Source organism: Harmonia axyridis, chromosome 4 (assembly GCF_914767665.1).
Source record: "Harmonia axyridis chromosome 4, icHarAxyr1.1, whole genome shotgun sequence".
Lineage (NCBI taxonomy): Eukaryota > Metazoa > Arthropoda > Insecta > Coleoptera > Coccinellidae > Harmonia > Harmonia axyridis.
The window spans coordinates 44,859,053-44,879,986 of record NC_059504.1 but is presented as its reverse complement, the minus strand read 5'-3'; the positions used below and the strand labels follow the sequence as shown (position 1 = coordinate 44,879,986).

Sequence of the window (20,934 nt, the reverse complement as noted above, 5' to 3'; positions counted from 1 at the left end):
GCCTTAAATGAAAGAGTGATTGCCAAGGTTGGAGATTATATCAAAGAAAAGACGCTTTTTTCACAGAAAAGGTATTGAAAAGGTGGATGATGGTTGGAGTACATTTATCACTCACTAAGGCCTCTATGTTGAGGAATAAATAAAATCCTAATGAGTGGATAGATTAGAATTCCTAGAAATCTTAGATTTTTAGGTACTCTGATTGTTGGATTACTAAGAAGGTTGTCAATCATGAAATAAAACCTACAAATTCATTGATCAGCCTTTTAATGGCTTATCCACGTCATGATCCGGATTTCACAACCTTTTCTATGACATATGTCAAACAGAACTGTCATCCGAAGCGTCATATGTTAAGTTGAAGGTTAGCCATTTTCTATTATTTATATTGATACAAACTATACGATGTTATATATTTTTGAAATCAGGAAAAATTGAGCTTTCAAAAAATGGCACAGATATATAGTGTTCCCATGTGAAAAAACATAACTTTGGGTCATAGCTTCGTAATTAAAAACCCTTTCAAAAAGTCGAGCACGCCCCTGAATTCTACGTAAAAAAGTACCTCTATGATGTTTTAAATTCAGAGCTCTATCATCAGTATTAGCGGAAATATAAATGCTTTTCGATACTGCCATTTTTCCAATTTTCGCTTATAACTCGAAAACAAAAGAAGGTGGCCAAAAATGAAGTCTAACTTTGCTAGTTTCTCAGAAAAAGAGACCGAGAAGAGGTATCAAATTTTGTTTATCTTCTCTGGTTTAAAAGTTGTAGTGCTAAAACACCGAAATTTGCCCAACCTGTACGTATTCCACACATTATGACAAAGCTTACGTTTACTTTCAGAGTCGTAGAATGGAAACTTTTCATTATACAAAATGTACTCTAGATTATTGAGGGGGATCTTACGAGTGAGAATAATTCATAAATTCGGTATACGAGAATAAACTGATAATTTATAAAATCTGCCAACTTGAAAACAGTAGATGGTTTCTGCGATGACAATGGTAAGAACAGCATAATTTGGTGGAGATGTTTACGATCCATTTCATCGCAAATATTTGGGGTAATCTAAAACTCGTCGAATCCGTCTAGCTGCTTCATCTAATGGTCTCATTGTGCCAAACCACTCAATCACCTTTATGGGTATTTTGGCACCTTTGACGCGAGATTATGAAAGCTGAGGGATTTTCTTGCAAAAATACGATTTTTTCCTGGTTAGCTTGGCAATGAATTCAACCTCAAATAGTTCAATTACCTATTTCCCGGAATAGTATGTAAACAGAGTGTTCAAAATTTGAGGGACAAGGAAAATTACACGGAAAAAAATCTATTCTCAAATCAAGAAACAGGATATTCTTGAAATATTAAACTTGATTCAAGTATATATTGAATCGGAAAAAGTAAAGTAGGAAATTTGGTATACTTGGAATGAATAAATAGAATACCGAATACATATACTTCATAGAAATATATAATACTCCATACAAGTAAATGATGTATTCAAAATGAAGGAATAAATTTATTGATTCAAGAATACTGCTACATTTTGTTTGAACATACGATATTGCGACTTCGAAGATATCATTTACTCATTATGAAAATTGAAATATACTCATGAGTATATTTCAATTTGGAATGCATTCACAAAGATGAATTGGAGACCTATTTGCTCATTTTCATGTTCGAGATTAATCATAATAAATGAAAATATGAAATTTTGTGGACAAAATTTCGTCATAGTGAGACATATTTCATTTTAATATTTAACTATTAGGGTTTGAGTGTTAGAAGGGGAGTGAATAATTCATCTGAACTACACCCTGTGATTGAATTAGCAAATAATATGAATTTTATTTTTCTTTTTATGTTCATTGTCGCTAACCAACTCAATAAAGGCCATACTAGATAATTTGTTAATATACCGTTTCACAATACATCTAGTTTCTGATGCTAAAATTGAGGTATATATATATATATATATTGAGGTAAGTTATGTGATTTTTTGAGATGTGTTAATAATACATAAAAATATAAGTGACATTGATTTTGGTGAGCAATCATGAACCTAAAAAATGATGAGAAAAACACATTTTTCATCTCATTTGAATTTTGACCAGTCTCTTGAAATAACTTTTGTTTCAACATTCAAAAATGGATGAGGTATACTGTATACTAGCAATCAAACACCTGGGATTGCCCCAGATAGCAAGGTTCTCGTGACCGACACAACATGGGAATAATCGTTAACAGTTTACGTTATATGTGTGATATAGAATAAGCCAAAAATTATTTAATGGAAAGAAATGTATTTTACAAAATATAATTCCTTTGAGAGGTGTCTAATGACCCAAGTGCTTGATGAGTGAAATATTTAAATAAAAAAAAAACTAAAATATTTTGATCACGGATTTCGTTTTGAATAAGATGAATGACAAAATTTGTTTTGATTTTTGAAAAATTCAAATGATCCAGTTCAGAATAAACCATTCATAATCTGAATTATATTTGCATGTACTAGATCTGAGTATATTATACCGAAATATACTAAAACGCGAGTTCTTTTCCCTGCATCGTCGTCAACATGATTCGACTCGTTTGATATGCCGCGCCAATGAAAACGTTCTTATCCACCTGTTGGCAGTATTTATCGTAATACAAGTATATAAATGCTTTCATCCACTAGATTCAAGAATATTATTCGAAGATATACTAAAATGCGCCCTCTGTGCAGTTTGTATTAGAAAATATCTCTTTCGATCCCCTTCAGTCTCATTTAGGTGATAGGACTGATCGGTCTACGAAAGTTTTGATTGTGTTATAAGTGTTAGATACTGAATACATACTGCAAAAAGCAAAATTTAATTAGGAATAAGGGATACATGGAGTGTCTGATTGGAACATTTCAAGGTAAGTTTTTATTGAGAAATAATTTCAACTCATCTAATTTTTTTTCATGAATTCGGATTTCATTTTCCTTTTCATGATGCTCTTGGTGTTTTTTACCATTGTAATTCAGCTTGATATCTTTGTATCATTCCTTTGAGGACTAGGTATTTTTGAATTGATATTTTCAACAGAATTCTTACTTTTTCAGAACAAATACGTTAATATTTAATAGTATTTTAATAGGGTGTGTTATAAAGATTTTCTAGAGATTTCTAATTATTTTCGAAATACTAATGCACTTTTTGAATACAACTTCCTATTCATAATTGATGAATGTTAATTGAATTTGATTCTTTTGCAGAATATGGAAATTGTTCATGAACAATTGGAAGTTACGTTATCATTTGCTGATGAAAATGCAAATCAATAGATATCTATCGATATGAGTGAGATACAATTTTGGAATAATTCTTCAGGACCAGGTAGTATTTTTCATTCGAAAAAGTCCACGATAAAATTTATTAATCACAAATTTCTTCTTCCTTTGCAGATCTCAAGTGATATTGGACAAATCATTCAAGAACAGAAAAATAGAGCAACACAGAGGAATCAAACCGCCAAGCCCAACTTGTTTTTGGTATCAGGGGAAAATCTATTATAGCCGAAAAGTTTCCAACTTGTTGTATAGATGTAGATGAACTTTTAAGAATGTATCTCGAATTCTCTCCACCTAAATAATTTATTCTTTAGAAGATAACTATGTTCCTTTAATCCTTTGTATAGTACAATGTTTTATCCTGTATTTGTATAAATGTAATACAATTTTTTTCCAATGTAGATATTGTTTATTTGTTGGTTTTTATTTATTTTATGATGATTTGAGAAATAAATTCGTTTTTTATATATGCTGTATTTTATTTATTATTTAGATTAAGAAATCTAATGGATTGGATAGATAATTGCATTTATTCTTTCGAATAATTTCAAAGAATTGATTTGAAATTAATATTCATTTCAAGTAAGTTTACTGTTTCTTCGGAACAACCATAAAATTAATTTTGAATTTACCATATTACATACTTATTCGTACACTAACTTAATTTTGGTTTGAGTATATCAATTCTTTCATTCGAGTATATGATTCACTACCTTCAAACGAAGAAATGATTGAAATTGAAGAATTCAATATCTTGTCTTGAAAATATTTTATATTCGAACGAAATTCATCAACCACTCATTTCAAGTATAATCATTTACTCACAGCAAATATAAGAATATTCTTTGGACCAATAATACCGACTTTATTAAATTCAAGAATATCATATACTTATTTGGAATACTTGGTATATTTAAATTTGGAGAATAAAGTATACTTGACCCAAATTTATTATAATCTTGCTTATATATGAATCTATCATATACTTCAACCAAATATTATTCACTCAATTTGAGAATAGATTTTTTTGCGTGTAGATTCTTTGGATAATGTTGAGGAAAAAATGTCCTATAAACGTTTTCTTTTCACGACACAGGGCGTTTCTTGTAGTTCTACTTTGTGATGATTATACCAGTTTATCGAATATTTATTAATCTTCGCTACATATTGGGTAAATATGTAACAAAACTTATAATTATTCATTCATTACAGTTTACTAACCGGTTTTTCATAATAATTCGGATTCTCCTGAGGATTACTAGAGAATTGTTTAAAATTTTTTTCTCGAAATCGGAATTAGATACAACAAAACAACAAGAAACCAAAAAGTGTAGTACTGAACCAAAGTTTCTATCAACATTTTTCCAAACTACCAGTGGTCAAATAAAAGTACTGGAGGATTGCAGGCTCTGTTCCATGAAAAATATCACCCTGTAGATTTGCATACAAAATCAGAATACCACATGATGGAAACTTCATATTGGAACATCTATGCCAAATTTAAGTTTAATATCTTGTAAAGGGATATTGAAGGAAAAATCACACCCTGTACCTCGAAAAAAAATTTACGGGCCCTTAGTTTTTTTTTTAAATCATTTTCGTATTTCTGGAATACCAAATTGGACCAAAAATGAAACTGATTTCCTGTTTTGGTATTTTTTTTGTGAAAAGCTGTTATTAATTCAAATTGATAGTTGGTGCTTCTTGAAATAGAGGATTATATGGAAAAATTGATTTTTTTTCTGAAGAATCGAAATTCTCATCCGAAAGAATTGAAAAACTACCAGTATTATATCGGAACAATAATTTATGGCTTTTGAACACGAACATTTATCATCCCATAATTTCACAAAATTCGAGCCTTTAGCACTCCTTCAGAATTTTCTAGTACTATTACTATCATTTTGTTCGTATGATGAAGAGGTATTTAGTTCACTTATTTTATTTGACTTATACTAACTCAAAATTAATCACGATCAGATTAATGAAGTGAGAACATTATTGATTTGGCAAAGGCGAAATGAGAATATTACAACAAGTGATTTTGGAAGATAATCAAAATTATTCTAGCTAATTACAATTCGTTCTTGGTCAGCTACAAATAAATTGAATACTTCTTGAGTAACTTCACGAGAATACATCAGATTTCTATCTGTAATTTTAAACTGAATTAGGCGAATATCTTGAAATTTGTGGCAGCAGCAGGCATTCCAACATAATATTGAATAAATGTAGATACAAATTTCCATAAATTCAGCTGTGCCAGTAGATATAGTTTTACAAGAATGAATCTTTGATTTTTAAAGTGTTCTCGAGATGAATCAATATCATAACGAGCAGCGGCGACTCGTTACCTTCTCATTAGGCATTGCTACAGGACGTAATTGAAAGCAATGCAAATTTGAGTGATCATTATGTGCTATTCACAGCTGAGAGTTAGGGATAGGCCATCCATTTCATCCAACGAAAAGCTTTTATACATCGAAGAAAAAATTCAGACAACAAAACAAAGCGTGAAATGGAAAACAAGTTCGGACAAATTTGGATGGATCTCTAGAAGCTTACATCATAATTGAAACAATCCTACTCCTTGGAAGATAACCAGAGGCGAGTAAACATTTTCCTACTAAGGAAATAACGAAATTGGCATTTTGGTTTCCCGAAGCAATATACAATGAACCATATAAAAAATTTTACCATTTTTCTGAAAAGCGGTGTAACTTTTTTTCATACCATAAATCTTCATTAAAATTGATTCAAGTATCATTCAATTTCTGATGAGATCTAAAAATAACCACTAAATTCTGGGTAATGGTTTATAATCCCATAAAATTGCAACCAGGTGGATCGACGGATAAAATAATGTAATAACTCAAGGAATCGACTCCAGAACCGATTTACAAAGTCAGCAGTAAGCAAGGCAGATACAGGTTTGGTAAATGCATCCGAAAAGATAGGATATAACAATGTTATTTTAGAGAATACTCATGGTCCAATGATACGATGTAAGTTCTCTTTCAATGTCGAAGTGGGGATGGTCACAGTTGCGGCCGCCGTGGCTTGAACCTGGCAACCCTGGCTTGAATATTAGTCGCTTTCCAACCTTGGGATGGGTTGAGATAATTTCATTGCTTTGTAAATGAGAAATTTATTTGCAACAATGACTCAAAAATTTCTTCTTTGATAATGAGTTCTTTCTCGCAATAACTGATTCGAAAATTACATAAATTGTACGAGAGTAATAAATATAATGCAAAACAATAACTTGAATAACATGAAAGTATGCAATACCATGCAATTTTTCAAAATCAAACAAAAAATTCAAAAACTCAAAGAATCGAAGGTGTAGCTTTCATCTGACAATCTTCGACAATTCATCGCATGAATCTTTCTTAAAATTGAAATAAATATCATTCAATTTCTGTTGAGATCTAAAAAAAAATTCGAATGGTTTATAATTTCCTCAAATCTTATAGAATAGCAATCAGGTGCATCGTTGGATGAAATAATGTTATCACTCAAGGAATCGACACAAGGACCGAGTTACAAAGTCAGTAAGCTGGATAGATACAGGTTTGGCAAATGCATTCGGAAATATAGGATATTCAACGTTATTTTAGAGAATACTCATTGTCCAGTGGAACAGTGTAACAATCAAAAGATCTGCTTGATCTGATGTGGAATAAACGAGTGTTCTCTTTCAATGTCGAAGTGGGGATGTTCGCAGTACGCTCTATTAGTGATGACTTCACACACCGCCATTTTAGTTTTCCTGTCAGTATTCGGAATCCAAACAAACAAATTGTCATTCAAGTTAGTACGTTGTCGTTGAAGAAATTGGCTTATTTTGATAAATAAGATTATTTAAGGAACGATTTTACTATTAATTGATAGACACAAGGCACAAGATTAATGCCAGTAAGTTCGAACTTGAAGTTCAACTAATAAACACGGCTTTTTACAAAATATGGGGAATGATACAAGATTCAAACTTACTGATATTAACCTCGTTCCTTCTGTCTATCAATTAATACTGAAATCGTTCCTCGAATACTCTTATTAATGAAAATAAGCCAATTCACTCAACGACACCGTACTAATTTGAATGACAATTTATTTGTTTGGATTACGAACACTGACAGGAGAACCAAAAATGGCGGTGTTTGACGTCACACTAACAGAGCGTGTTGCGGCCCGTGCTAGTGTTGTGGTTTGAACCTGGCAGCACTGGCTTTAATATTAGTCGCTTTCTAAGCGAGGGATAGGTCACGATAATTTTATTCCTTCTATTCCACAAACATTTCCTCCATACAAATGAGTACTAAGGTTATTTTCCGCAATAACTGATTTGAAAATACAATAAATTCTACGAAAGTAAGAAATATAATGAAAAACAATAACTTGAATAACATAAAAGTATGCAATACCATGAAATTTTTTCTGAACATTGAAAAAAGGTAGTATCTCAACAGTCAATGGAATAGTTTTCATTTTTTTGTTAAGGATTTATTCTAAAAATGTAAGTAAAATGAAACAAAATGTGGAAGAATCATTGAAATATCTCTAGAAATCAAAAAGTTATGGGACTTTGAAGTTGCGCTTGGAAGATTAATTTAATAGTCTAGTGTGTGACGTCACGCCACTTACACGAGGCGACTGGTATTCGCTTACGAATTCATTGGTGTACAATCACTAGTGCCGTTCGTGTCGTGTTTTGTTCGTTACACGATAACTGAAATAAAAAAAAATCCTACAAATATTGTATTGCGCCTATGTGTGCAAGCACGACAATTAAAAACCCCAATAAATTGTTTTTTTAGTACCAAATGACATGAGTCCAAGGAAGAAGTGGTGCAAATTAATGAGGCGTGACTTAATTGGATCTAAAACTACTTCACATGTGTGTGAAGATCATTTTGATGTATGTACCTATCAGTACTAGCTGTCTATTTCTGATAATAGAAATACTAAGGTGTAAGTTGGTTTGAAATAAGTTATTGAGTAAAAATAACTTTGTCCTTTCACGAAGCCTTCTTTCATTATTGTGACATAAAAACAAAACTCGAGTTAAAACTACACTGTACAACTACAAACGGCGCGAGAGCCTTGACACGGCTAAGTATTTAAACGTAATTTATGGTGTAGCGATCACAGGCAAGTGGCGAGACGTCACAGACGAGTCGGAGACCAAAGACGTTCCGCACTGAGATACGTAAATTTAAATAATCTATTTCTCAGTCATTTATTGATGGATTTTCAAAATGTTTTCACTGATTTATCAGTTTTGCTCTATATTTTAATTCTATCGTGTCAAATATAGTATTATCAACATCACTAAACTAGTCCATTACCAAGACTCTCCTGATGAACGCCTTCGGGGACGACAAAGAAGGTAGGTGCTTCCTCCTCAAGCTGTGACCAAATTTCGAGTACCAGTTCCAGACGCCATTGGAGACGGGCGGCGTATTTGGTGGAGAGGAGACTGGACACAGTTGTCGAAGACTTTTCGTCCTTCCCGACGTCTCGTCCAAAGAGTTCAAACGGCGAAAGACCATCCTGGTTCAGTTAAGACGACACCACGAGAAAAAACACAAGAGTCCCATCGACCGTCGGTGATTTGTTTTCAGAGCGTTCAGTTTTTCATCGCGTCTAGCGAACGGAACATCTTACAGTCGATCGAATCGAAACTGCCCAGTTATATTCGATAATAGAAAGATTAATACGAATCGCAGATAAGCGGTGTTGATGTTGTTAGAGCCTTTATTATTGTGTTCAAATCTCAATAAAACAATAATGAATGTGTAAACATTCCGAGACAGGGGCGTCTTATGGATTTTAAGAAAGATTGGTAATAGAAGGTTATTCAATTATTGCTCTAGAATATTTGGTGGGTTAGGTTATGAAAAAAGAAGTAAGAACAGTTACAATAATAAAAAAAGGTTACGTGAAATCGGAAACTTTTAAGCGCTCGTGATTTTTTGATCACATCTCATATATGCCTATGTACAAGATTTTTCACCATAATTTGACCCCCTTCAACTTTGTTACTAAAAGAGGTACAAAAAAATGTTTTCTACAAAAGTTTCACGAAATCGACTAGTGTTTTTTAAAATGATTTCTCAAAACGAAATATATACAGAGTGGGCAACATATTGATTGCAACTTCATTGTTTCAAATAGAACACCCTGTATATTTTTCTATATTTGACAAGCTCTTTTTCCCCTGATTTCGAATATATAACATATGTTTGGTCTATCTCTCTTAGATACAAACTCTTACGATAGAGTTTCAAATTTTAAGGACCACCTGGCATGCTCAGTAATCAGTTTTCCAGTGGTAGGCTGCGATAACTCAAAATGCCCTTTTCTGAGTTATCTCGTTGGCAATGATATGATGACACACGTTTTTCACTATAAATTGGAATTGGATGATTTGGATGCAACTACATACCTATATATTTTCTCCTTGTAGTTTTCTTATATTTTTATTGTTCTTCAAATAAAGTGAAAATATTTCAAATTCTTGCGCTTCTGTGTAGTGCATATTCGATGAATAGTTTCATTCAATGACAAACGTACGTCATATATCGTTGCCAACGAGATAACTCAAAAAACGGCATTTTGAATTATATCAGCCTTCCACTTCAAAACTGATTACTTAGCTTGCCAGGGGGTTCTTGAAATTTGAAATTCTGTGGTACTCAGAATAAGAGAGATAGACCAAACATATGCTATATAATTGAAATTAGGGGAAAAAGAGCTAGTCAAATATAGAAAAATATACAGGGTGTACCATTTGAAAAAATGATTTTGCAATCAATATGTTGCCCACTTTGTATATATTTCGTTTTGTGAAATCATTTTAAAAAACACTAGTCGATTTCGTGAAACTTCTGAAGAAGACATTTTTCTGTACCTCTTCTAGTGATGTGGCCGGGAAGGGCGCAATTGGTTCTGACCTCAGAGTAATAAACATAGATACTTAGAGGGAGCATATGTCATTTTCAGTGAGCAAATTTTGTCCCCTACATGAACTATCAAATTTCACATGAAGCGCGCAGAAATGAAAACATATCAGTGATACGATATTTGGATATTTCACTCAATTCGCGAGTTTCTCCACAAAGAACAAACTTCTTATGTCCTATAGTGGATCAACGTTTCATATCAACTTAAAATATATTGAGATAAATACCTAAATATATCAGAAATTCAGAAAACACACTTCAAGCGAGCCAAACGACGTGAAACAACGGATGACACTAGGAGAGCAATAGTTGCCAAACCTTGGATTTCAGCAGGTAGATACAGAAAATAATAGATATTCTGCTTATTATAAATTCGACAATTAGCAAATATTCAATATTCCAAATATTCAAATTTTAATATTTAATCGGGAATCACTCAAATAAATATATTTCATTCAATATAATAGATGTAGTAAAATTGTGGATTTGACAACCTAATCTTACCATGTTGGGGACATGTAAAAATTGCGTATATGTACTCTCTCTATCTATGCTTATTAGTCTATGGTTCTGACGAAGCTATCAACACGAAATTTTGCACGAAGCTATAAATAATTTTTATAAAACTCGGTCGGATCTGTGATATTGAAATATTATTTTTTTTTTCGATATTCTGCTCGAATTTTCTATTTATCTGATGACGCGAATTTAGCATTGGTTGTATAGATACCAATTGTGTTAGTTCCTCTACGTTTTGTGATTTTTAAAATTGAAAATATCGATTCGTTAGATATTAAGGTAGTAGGCAAAAACGACTGATACAGCTCTATGGTCAGACAGATGACTTTGACATCGTGTTTATAGACGGACGGACAGAATTGAATCTGACCATCAATTTGTCATCAGAGTCGAAACTTACCTTTTGAGACTATTCTGGACTTGAAATTCTAAAATTACAATTTGCTTTATTATTATTTATTATTAAAATAGTAATAAAACGATGAAGCAAATTGTATTGTAAGATCTTGTAATTTGACAAAGTGCGACTCATTTATAGTCATAGATCGGCGCTAATAACAAGACCAGTTCAGGAACATTACAGATGTTGTCCGAGAAATGTAAATGTGTAGAAACGTCATAATAAATAAGACTAATCGGAATCGCTAATGCCAACAAAATCGTGGAGTACATTTGGACGATATAAATTCAAAACATGATTGTAATTAGACGGTCTTTAGAGTGAAACCAAAATATTTTGGCAGCAATGTTCAAACATTATTATTACAATTTCAATATCAGTACTTTTAGTATACAGAGTGATTATGAATTGTCTCAATTATCTCGGACACGGATTCCGCGTTTTTTATAGATTTTGGTGTGCAAGGATCTTGTAATATGGCCGATATATGGTATTTACATTGTTGTCAGATCTTTCCTTTTCCGGACTAATAATGAACTTATTATTTCAAATGGATTGTTCCCCCTCGAATAACAAAATGACGGGCCCTAGCGATTTCCCACATTTTCATTTCAAAGTCGGAAAAATCCAGGTGTCAAGTTTTCGTTGGACCACCCTGTATTTCCCTCCGAATATAAAATTGTAAAGAATGCATCCGACATGTTCAGGTATATTTATAGAAACGAGTTATGACGTAATTTCATTCTTTTGCGGAATAAGAATGCAATTTTGAATATTTTTCTGCATAATGCAGACTCAAGAGTATCTCGTAGATTCATAAACAAATTGTTGATATATCAACAATGTAACTGGAAGCGCTAAAGAATGCCATACAGTACGAATGTGAATAACAAATAGGAGACAAAACCGGTTCAATCAATGTATACGAGGTTGGCAGGTTAGAATCTTCATTTTTAGCCTTGAATAGTCAGATATTGTATAGAATGTAATTGCTGAAAATTCTTCACAGAGAATTATTTATTATTTCCACATGAATTAAGCTAATTCGATAACTTGGAAACCATGGTTATAAAGGCAACTGTGTATTATTTATTGACAATGTCATTGCTGTTCAGCAGGTTAGGTTTAGTTAGGTAAGGAAAGATGCAAGCATCAACAACGTTTGGGAACTGTTAAATTGTTTGATAACATTTGTGAAAACTTGAGACATTTTTCAGTTGAGCTATGTTTTCTTCGAACAGTTTCCGTCGACCGCCGCGTTTCGAGGACTTCATCTAACCAATCGCAATTCTATCAATCTCATAGCTGGGCGGAGCTACCTCATTGCTAGAATTGCGATTGGTTAGATAAAGTCGTCGAAACGCGTCGGTCGACGGAAACTGTTCGAGGAAAACGTACCTTTAATCGACTCACTATTCATAGTATTTTAGACATTTTGGACAAAAATGAAAGTTAATTTTCTTCACATGATGCAAGAGTACCACTTTCAAAATTGTCTTACATTAACTGAGTAATGTCGTGCACGAAATTTTCATAATTTTCTCTCGGTATTCACAATTGGGCCCTGATTTCTACAAAACAATTCAACAATTTCTAAACGTTGTTTAAGAGTGCACCTTCATGATTGAATGCCATAACATACAAATAAAAATGAGACAGGAAATGTTAAAAACACAACACAGTGTTAGCATTATAAACATTTTAAATTGTAACATTTCTATTGTCAAAACCATTTATTTTGCCTTTGAGTTATCTGAAAGCATTGTTATAGCTTTTAGTCTTCGATTTCAAAATTTCCATTCACAAAATGTATTTTAGGCCATCCTAAACCACTTTGGTTTCTTGTCTGTATGTGTGTCCGAAAACACTTGTAGCAACCTGAACTTCTAAAATTAGCATCAGATTTGAATAAAATTTGGAATAGCCATTCATCTCATCCAAATGAATGATGCACGATGCGCAAATGGGAAATTCCAAGTAATGAAATATCTCACGTTCTGTTTGTCTGATTCTAATGCAAATTTTGTTTGGGTTTGGAACTAAGTAGTTTAATGAAAATTGGGATGATATAATCTGACTCTTTAAATTCATGTAATTTCAGCTTCTTTGTTTAAACGGTGTTATATATTTTCGGTTCGTTACAAAACAGAAAAGTAGCGCCACACCCACAGGCAGATAATTTTCAGAGTATCACCTACTAGAAAAAGCTTCAAAGAATTGAATGTATTTATTTTTGTATTTTGAATATTTTTGGAAATATCGAATTTTGCCCGACATTTGAGATGAAGATAAATTAAATATTATAATTTTTTCTTTGCACAAAGAATCACAAGAAAAAACCTTATGAATTACAACATCGATTCGTCATTCTATAATGTTGCATTCCACTCACGACTTCAATTTCACCACACTAGAAAACAACTGATACTTGGAATTCAGAAAAGCTGGCAAACTGTTGCCGCTGAAACTGTTCCCGATCAAAATTACGATGTACTGATCGTTCTACGTTTTAGCGAATCGAAAATACGAAGAACTATTTACAGCTCGAATGGTTTTATCGGTTGTTTTGTATCCCGATCTGTGAAACTGATATATTACCTCCAAATTTTAATACTAGCATATTTATCATCTCATAAACAGATGACTTAATGGAGCCTATCCAGATTTCACGAAAAGGTGAGACAAAAATCAACAATATTCCGTAAGGATGGAATCTTCGGAATCTACAATAACTTATAATAATAATAATGGGCTCCCAGATAATACGAGTTATTTATAATGAAAGTGCAGAAGGAATTGATGTCCTACCACGAGTTAAACATTCAAAAACAATATTTTCTTCAATGTATGAGTGTTAGACTAAGGCTCTGTACGAGTATTATAATAATAATTATCTAATTCACTGAATTTTATTGAAATTGATGGAATATTTCCTTAAATATCGTTTAGTGATTTTTGCACTAAAAAATGTTGGTTGGCGGAACTGTTTTCTGCATCACAAATTTTATAGATAAATCCGTGATAGGAGATTTCCAAGTACCAACATTTAATAATGAAATATAATCATGAAATTTGTGTAAAACTGAGATATTCCCACACGATTTTGTTTTACAAGGAATGGCCGAAGGAATTAGTAAGAATATTCTTCTACAGACATTGTTTTTTCGAGTAGATATATTGGCTATATCTATGCAGAATTTTTTTTAACTCTGGATTATACAGAGGGATCATAATTATTATTGAAATATCAACTACAGATGAGTTCAATATCATTTCAGAAAAAGTAAAGATCTGATGACAATGGACCATCATAAAATCGGCCATATTACAAGATTCTTGCACACCAAAATCTATACATATCGTGCGATATGTATCCGAGATAAATGAGGAGTTCCATAATTAAAATTCACTCTGTACGTTAGAGTCTCCAAGAACGAAATTGGCGAACAATGTCCCGACTTCATGTCAGAGCTTTCCTTATTTTCATTATATAACTCCTGTAGCATCCCTTAGCTCCATACAAAGGTTTTGAACTTTGTTACCAAGAACTTTTGAAGCGAAAACAAAATTCAATCGATGAAAGCTCTGAATGTTCCCACACAGATCAAATCCATAAAGGAAAGGTGCGAAAATAAACTTTATGGGGGAAAACTCTACGCCCACGCACTACCTACAGATCGGATTAAATCTCCTAATCCCAGAATTTTCATTTTCGATCATATTGAGGGCGTCAAATTCAAATCAGGAAATAAAAATTATATTTAATTCCAGGGAAGAAATTGGCTCCTTAAATATGGCAATTTGGAGCATATTTCAAGAGGGATTCGAAGTTTAATATGTACGCAGAGCCGTCGCTAAAGTCAAATGATCGCCCTATATAGGAGAGACCCTATTTGTGGCCCTAATAGAAATCAACTAACGGGTGTTTTTTTTCGGGGTATATAACTTTAAGTTTGCATTACTGTTCAAGATGGCGACCGATTTAACAGCTGTCAAGTGATTTATTCTCAGTTTGGTTTGGCAATTCATCATAAATAGACTCACGTCTGAACAACGCTTGCAAATTTTATTTCGAGAATAATGGTTCTCTGCGGAATACGTATCTCGCACTACGTCCATTTTATTTTGTTTAGCGATGAAGCCCACTTCTGGTTTAATGGCTACCTCAACAAACAAAACTGCCGCATTTGGAGTGAAGCTGATCCTCAAGTGTATGTCGAAACACCGTTACATCCAGAAAAACTGACTGTTTGGTGCGCTTTATGGGCTGGTGGAATCATTGGTCCGTACTTCTTGAAAAACGATGATGGCCAGAACGTTACAGTCAATGGTGATCGGTATAGAGCCATGATTACTAACTTTTTCATTCCTGAATTGAACAACCATGATGTCCAGGAGCTGTGGTTCCAACAAGACGGCGCAACATGTCACACAGCTCGTGCCACAAACGATTTATTGAAAGACAAGTGTGGTGACCGCCTAATTTCACGTTTTGGGCCTGTGAATTGGCCTCCAAGATCTTGTGATTTAACACCGCTAGACTACTTTCTGAGGGGCTATGTAAAGTCATTGGTCTATGAGGATAAGCCACAAACCCTTGACCATTTGGAAAACAACATTCGCCGTGTTATTGCCGATATACGGCCACAAATGTTGGAGAAAGTCATCGAAAATTGGACGTCCAGATTGGATTACATCCGAGCCAGCCGTGGCGGTCATATGCCAGAAATCATATTTAAAATGTAATGCCACAAGATTATCTTGCGGATAAATAAAATTCATGTCAATCGAATAATCCATCGTTATTTTATTGCAATTTAAAGTTCTATAGCTCTGAAAAAACACCCTTAATTACTTTTTGATGTTTCTGACTTTGTATTTCTACTCATTGATCAAGCTTGAAATGCCGCCCCTAAATTTCTGCGCCCTAGACCATTCTGTTGTTTCAAAGTTTTGAATAATTTTTTCATCTTGAAATTTCAGGACCCAAGCGGTAATCAAAATCTGCTAATTATTGCTTTCAGGTTTCGAAAGTCGTATAATTTTTCATATTTGATTTTTGGGTTCAATCGTGACAATTTCAGAGGATAATTTTTGAAGACTGCAAATTAAAATCATGAACCTTGAACTATAGTATTCGAAAAGTCGATCGATACTTGAATATCATGAAATTAGTGAGTTTTCTTCAAAGTATCTACTTATGTCTAAACCAGAGCTTATCAGCGATTCAAAGAATGTAAGATTTAAACAAGCAACAGGCTCAATTCCGAAAATAACATCAGGCACCTTTCGACCTTGAAACCCTCAACCCTTCATTCAATATCACCCGAATAGTTCAACCTCAAGGTCACCACTACCACACAAACTCAAACAAACACCTTTCGTTACTCTACTGCAGTTTTTGATCGGCATCAAACGAAACAAAGCACATTCGTCGAATGTCCAATAAACGTTGCGAGCTTGTCTTCGGCACGTCAACAAAACAGAACCACGAACGCGGAATAACAAAACAAACACCGAAACGCAGCGGCAAACTGAACGCGCGAGTGGGTTCCGCAAAACAACAAAGCGGCCAGTCCCCCTAAACAAGCGTTTTTTTCTTGTTTGTTTGTTCGTTCAAATCAGGCGAGATGATCATCGAGCACGCCTGCGCGAAAAAAAATTAATATATAAACGTCCGACCAATTCACAGATTCCATTGAATCAACACGATCCCAAGTATCTGTGGTGCGAAGAGGCATAGAGGAGATGAGTGCGTTCCGAAAGCGAACTGAACAGGTCTATAAACGCACAGATAGGGAAACTGATATTCTCGAAATGAACTACTGTTCCGATAATATTCCCTGACGTCAGCACGTGTTTACAACTGCCTGGGATTCTGCGAGTATCTATTATCGTTGTAAAACAAAATAAATACGTGATTTCGACGGTGATTATAATGGTTGCTATTGAAATATCGAACGCTGCCGGCCTCTTATTAGATTGTTATTAACATGATCTAACAATAAGAGCTCGTTATACTAGCGCGAACTAGAAGGAGTGGATAAATTTATCGTTGTGATGAATAATCAGCCATTCCATCAACTCTGTTGGTAAACAGTATGATCTGTCAATAACGGCTTCAGAAACGGCTCAGGATTTTTCAGTGATTTACTTCATTGATTAAGAAAAATACGAAAAAGAATAATAAAAGAAAAATATTATAAAGAAATTAGGAACGCACTGACGTGAACTCAGGAGCTTTTGAGCATTCGTCTTTCATGCGCCGATTCAACCCGATCAGATATGTGATCAGAAATATGTGTAAAAAAGGACAACATTTCGAGCGGCCATATTTACCCTTACCAATTACAAGTTTCTAGCTCTTTTCGTTCTTATCGTGTTCACAACTGGATATAATTGAATTTGTCCATGAATTCGTCATTATATCGTTCGAGATCGAGTAAAGAATAGAGTCTTAATGAACTTAATATCGATTTGATATTTCAAGACTTTCCCTGCACACGTATTACATATATCCTATATCGTTATCTTAATAAGCTTGTTTTCAAAGAGAATAACTGTTAATGTGAAAAGAAGCTGAAAGAAGAAATATTGCAATGGATGTACGTCATGGTTGTGAGAGCGATACTAACCTATGAGGCATGCCAAAGCAAGTCAGAACTGGACGAGGAGAGCAACCAATTAGAGCATTGGAGATCATTACACATCTCACACCTCTTTATTTCGTGATACATATATTAGCCCATGAGGCAATGAGAGAATTAAGGAATCAAAGAGCCTGTTCCTCTCTGACCAATTGCATACCGCTAGCACACCTTCCCAGTGATGAGATGATAAAGAAAACTAGCATCGAAAAAATCTTCACTACGATGCTAAGTGGAAAAGAAGATTTGGGAAGGGAGTTTACAATATTAGCTCTCAAAATGAATACTATGAAATGATACAGAGATGATTCTAAAACCACGACGAGGACTGACACTGGAGTCTTTAGGACTAACACCAAATGCTTACTATCGTTAGGCTGCTGTCCAAGTGTCTTTCGGGCAGAGATACTTGCAATCGAAGGATTTATGGAAATGAACCTAGTAATAATCTATTATAGAAATGTGACACGGCGATATACATTCTGACAGACTGCCATCAAAGCACTGAGCTCATCTATCATCGATTCTAAGATGGTATTGGAGTGCCGAAGAAACCCAACGAAATAGGTAATAATAGTAAGGTCTGTTTAGTTTGGGTCCCCGGTCAGAAATTGAAGGAAATGAAAATTCAAACACACGCGACAAAAAGGAACACAAACTCCTTTCATTGGCCCAAAAAATTTTTGTGGAATAGGTAAAAATGTACCCACAAAATAGAGTTTCAGGAGAAGAAAAAGCCGAAAGATAAACATTCTGGCGGAGTCTTCCCGGGTTGGATCTTTCCACAAAGTTTCTTTGGACTTTGATACTGCGAGATCTGAGAAGTATTTGGATTTAGCAAGAATCTCTTGAGAATGAGTCTAGGCGAAAACGATGAGTGCAGATTCTGCGGGGAGGAGGACGAAACTCCGGATCACCTGGTGACGGAATGCCTCGCCATCGCTAGCCAACATAAAAAATGCTTTGGACAAGAGACTTGTAGAAGTGAGGAAGTAACCTCCTTGAAATCCCTGGAATCGTGTTGCCAGGGGTCTCTGCAGACTTGGGAGTGCCGTAACACCATAAAGCAACTGGCCAGAGGAAATGAGGTGACTCTACTATGGGTACCAGGGCACTGTGGAGTTGAAGGAAATGAAAGAGCTGATGAACTTGCAAAAAGCGCATTAAGGTTAACACCTGCTGGACCTGAGCCTTTCTGTAGGATAGGAAAAGACCAATATAAAGCTGCGGTCCAGCTAGTTGAGTTGAACAGCAGGACAATCCACTGGACTAACACTCCTAGACTTGTTCAGGCAAAGAAATTCGTGACGATTTCACCTACCTACGCCAAAAAGCTCCTGAAGCTGTCGCAAGCCGAGCTTCGGGTGATGGTGGGACTGCTGACGGGGCACTGTCGGTACAAACATCATTTATACCCTATGGGAAAGTCAGCAGACCATATTTGCAGGCTCTGTGGATCGGAAGCAGAAACAGCCGAACACTTGGTATGCAAGTGTCCGGAACTGGCTGGCCTAAGAACCATTCACATGGGAAGCCGGTCCTGGATACCATAGAGGTAACGGCCAAGGCCCCTAAGGAGGTTGTCAGTTTTTTTAACGTCATTGGCGACCTCCCTGGGTTTCTATGAATGAGTAGGGTAGAGAACAAAAGATCTGCATGGTCGCAGTTCCCGGAAGGCTTACCGAACCAAAACCTCCCCAGTTCAAATAATAATAATAACCTCCTTGAAGCCATCCCAGATACTGGAGTTCATTAGATTCAGGAACTGGAGGGAGAGATGTAGACTACGACGACCAATGGCGAGAAGAGCTCTGATGGAGAGGACAGTGCAATTAAACCCCCCAAATCTACAACTGCCAAATGTAGTGATGAGGATTTAGCTGATATACCTACTGTAAATTTGTAATTAATCGAATTGAATTATATTTATATGAAATAACACCAAAAGCTCTAAGCTTCTGAGAGGCCAGGAGGTTCGGCATAGAAATACATAAACATACATCGAAACGATCATGGTAATTTAATTTATTGATACTGAAAGATACTGTTAGATCACTGATCGAAAATATCACAAAAAACCTAGTGTTTGTCGACCTTGTAAATGTTTACCGAGCTTATCATTGGCTACAAACGACACACCTTAGCATCGCCTGAAATGAACAGCTGACGTAACCGAAGCAAGCGGATCGACAAGTCTTGGAATATCTCACGTGCGCTTGTGGACCATTCAAGAGATAATATGAATTATTCATGTCGGTCTTACTTGTTCAATATCACGCAGAAAAACAGGCTTTAGGAGAATTCGCTTGTTGGGAGTTGTTCGACCAAACATTCGATTGGATTCAAAACATTGATTGAGTAACAAAACAACGAGAAGAAGGAACGATTGCAAACGATATACGGAAATGATGTTCGAAATGAAGTTTGTTCAAGAAAGCGTGATATTTGTTCTATCGAAATTATCTTGTGAATAAGACACTTCGCAAATACAATTTGTGTCAACGAGAGGTGTGAGTTAGAAATGGCTAGTATTTCGAAAGTTAATCGCTTGACAGTAATCACGTATCGTTTAGGTAAATGAGAAAATCACTGAAATGAAGAAGCCTTTGAGCGCTCGTTGTTCATGCGCCAACTACGCCCTTGGGTAAATAAAGGTATATCCAAGGGTTTTATATTAACTTATGAATGACAAGTGCTTGAAATACTCTTGACTTCACGACAAAGCTTTCTTCCCTCTTATTTATTATTTTTCTTCCCTCTTCCTTTATTTTTTGATATTATATTTGAATTTTCTATGATTTTTTCGATATTTTGCTTGCATTTTCTATGCTTTTGATGACGATATCCATAATAATGTTGCAAGAAGTTTTTGATTGTTATTCTTACTATACACTTTATAACGGGTGTTTTTTTTTCGAGGTATATAACTATAAGTTGGCATTACTGTTCAAGATGGCAACCGATTTAACAGCTGTCAAGTGATTAATTCTCAGTTTGGTTTGGCAATTCATCATGAATAGACTCACGCCTGAACAACGCTTGCAAATAGTGCAATTTTATTTCGAAAATAATGGT

At 34.6% G+C, this 20,934-nt stretch overlaps 1 protein-coding gene and 1 long non-coding RNA gene across 3 annotated transcripts in view; one reads left to right on the top strand and one right to left on the bottom strand.

Moving 5' to 3' along the window:
* LOC123678808 (5'-AMP-activated protein kinase subunit gamma-2) overlaps positions 1–20,934 on the bottom strand; it is a 140,919-nt gene that overhangs the window by 28,562 nt on the left and 91,423 nt on the right. The window lies entirely within an intron of this gene.
* On the top strand, positions 2,331–3,535 carry LOC123678809. Its single transcript, XR_006747301.1, has 3 exons — positions 2,331–2,910; positions 3,251–3,371; positions 3,440–3,535. It is a non-coding gene; the product is annotated as an uncharacterized LOC123678809 (long non-coding RNA).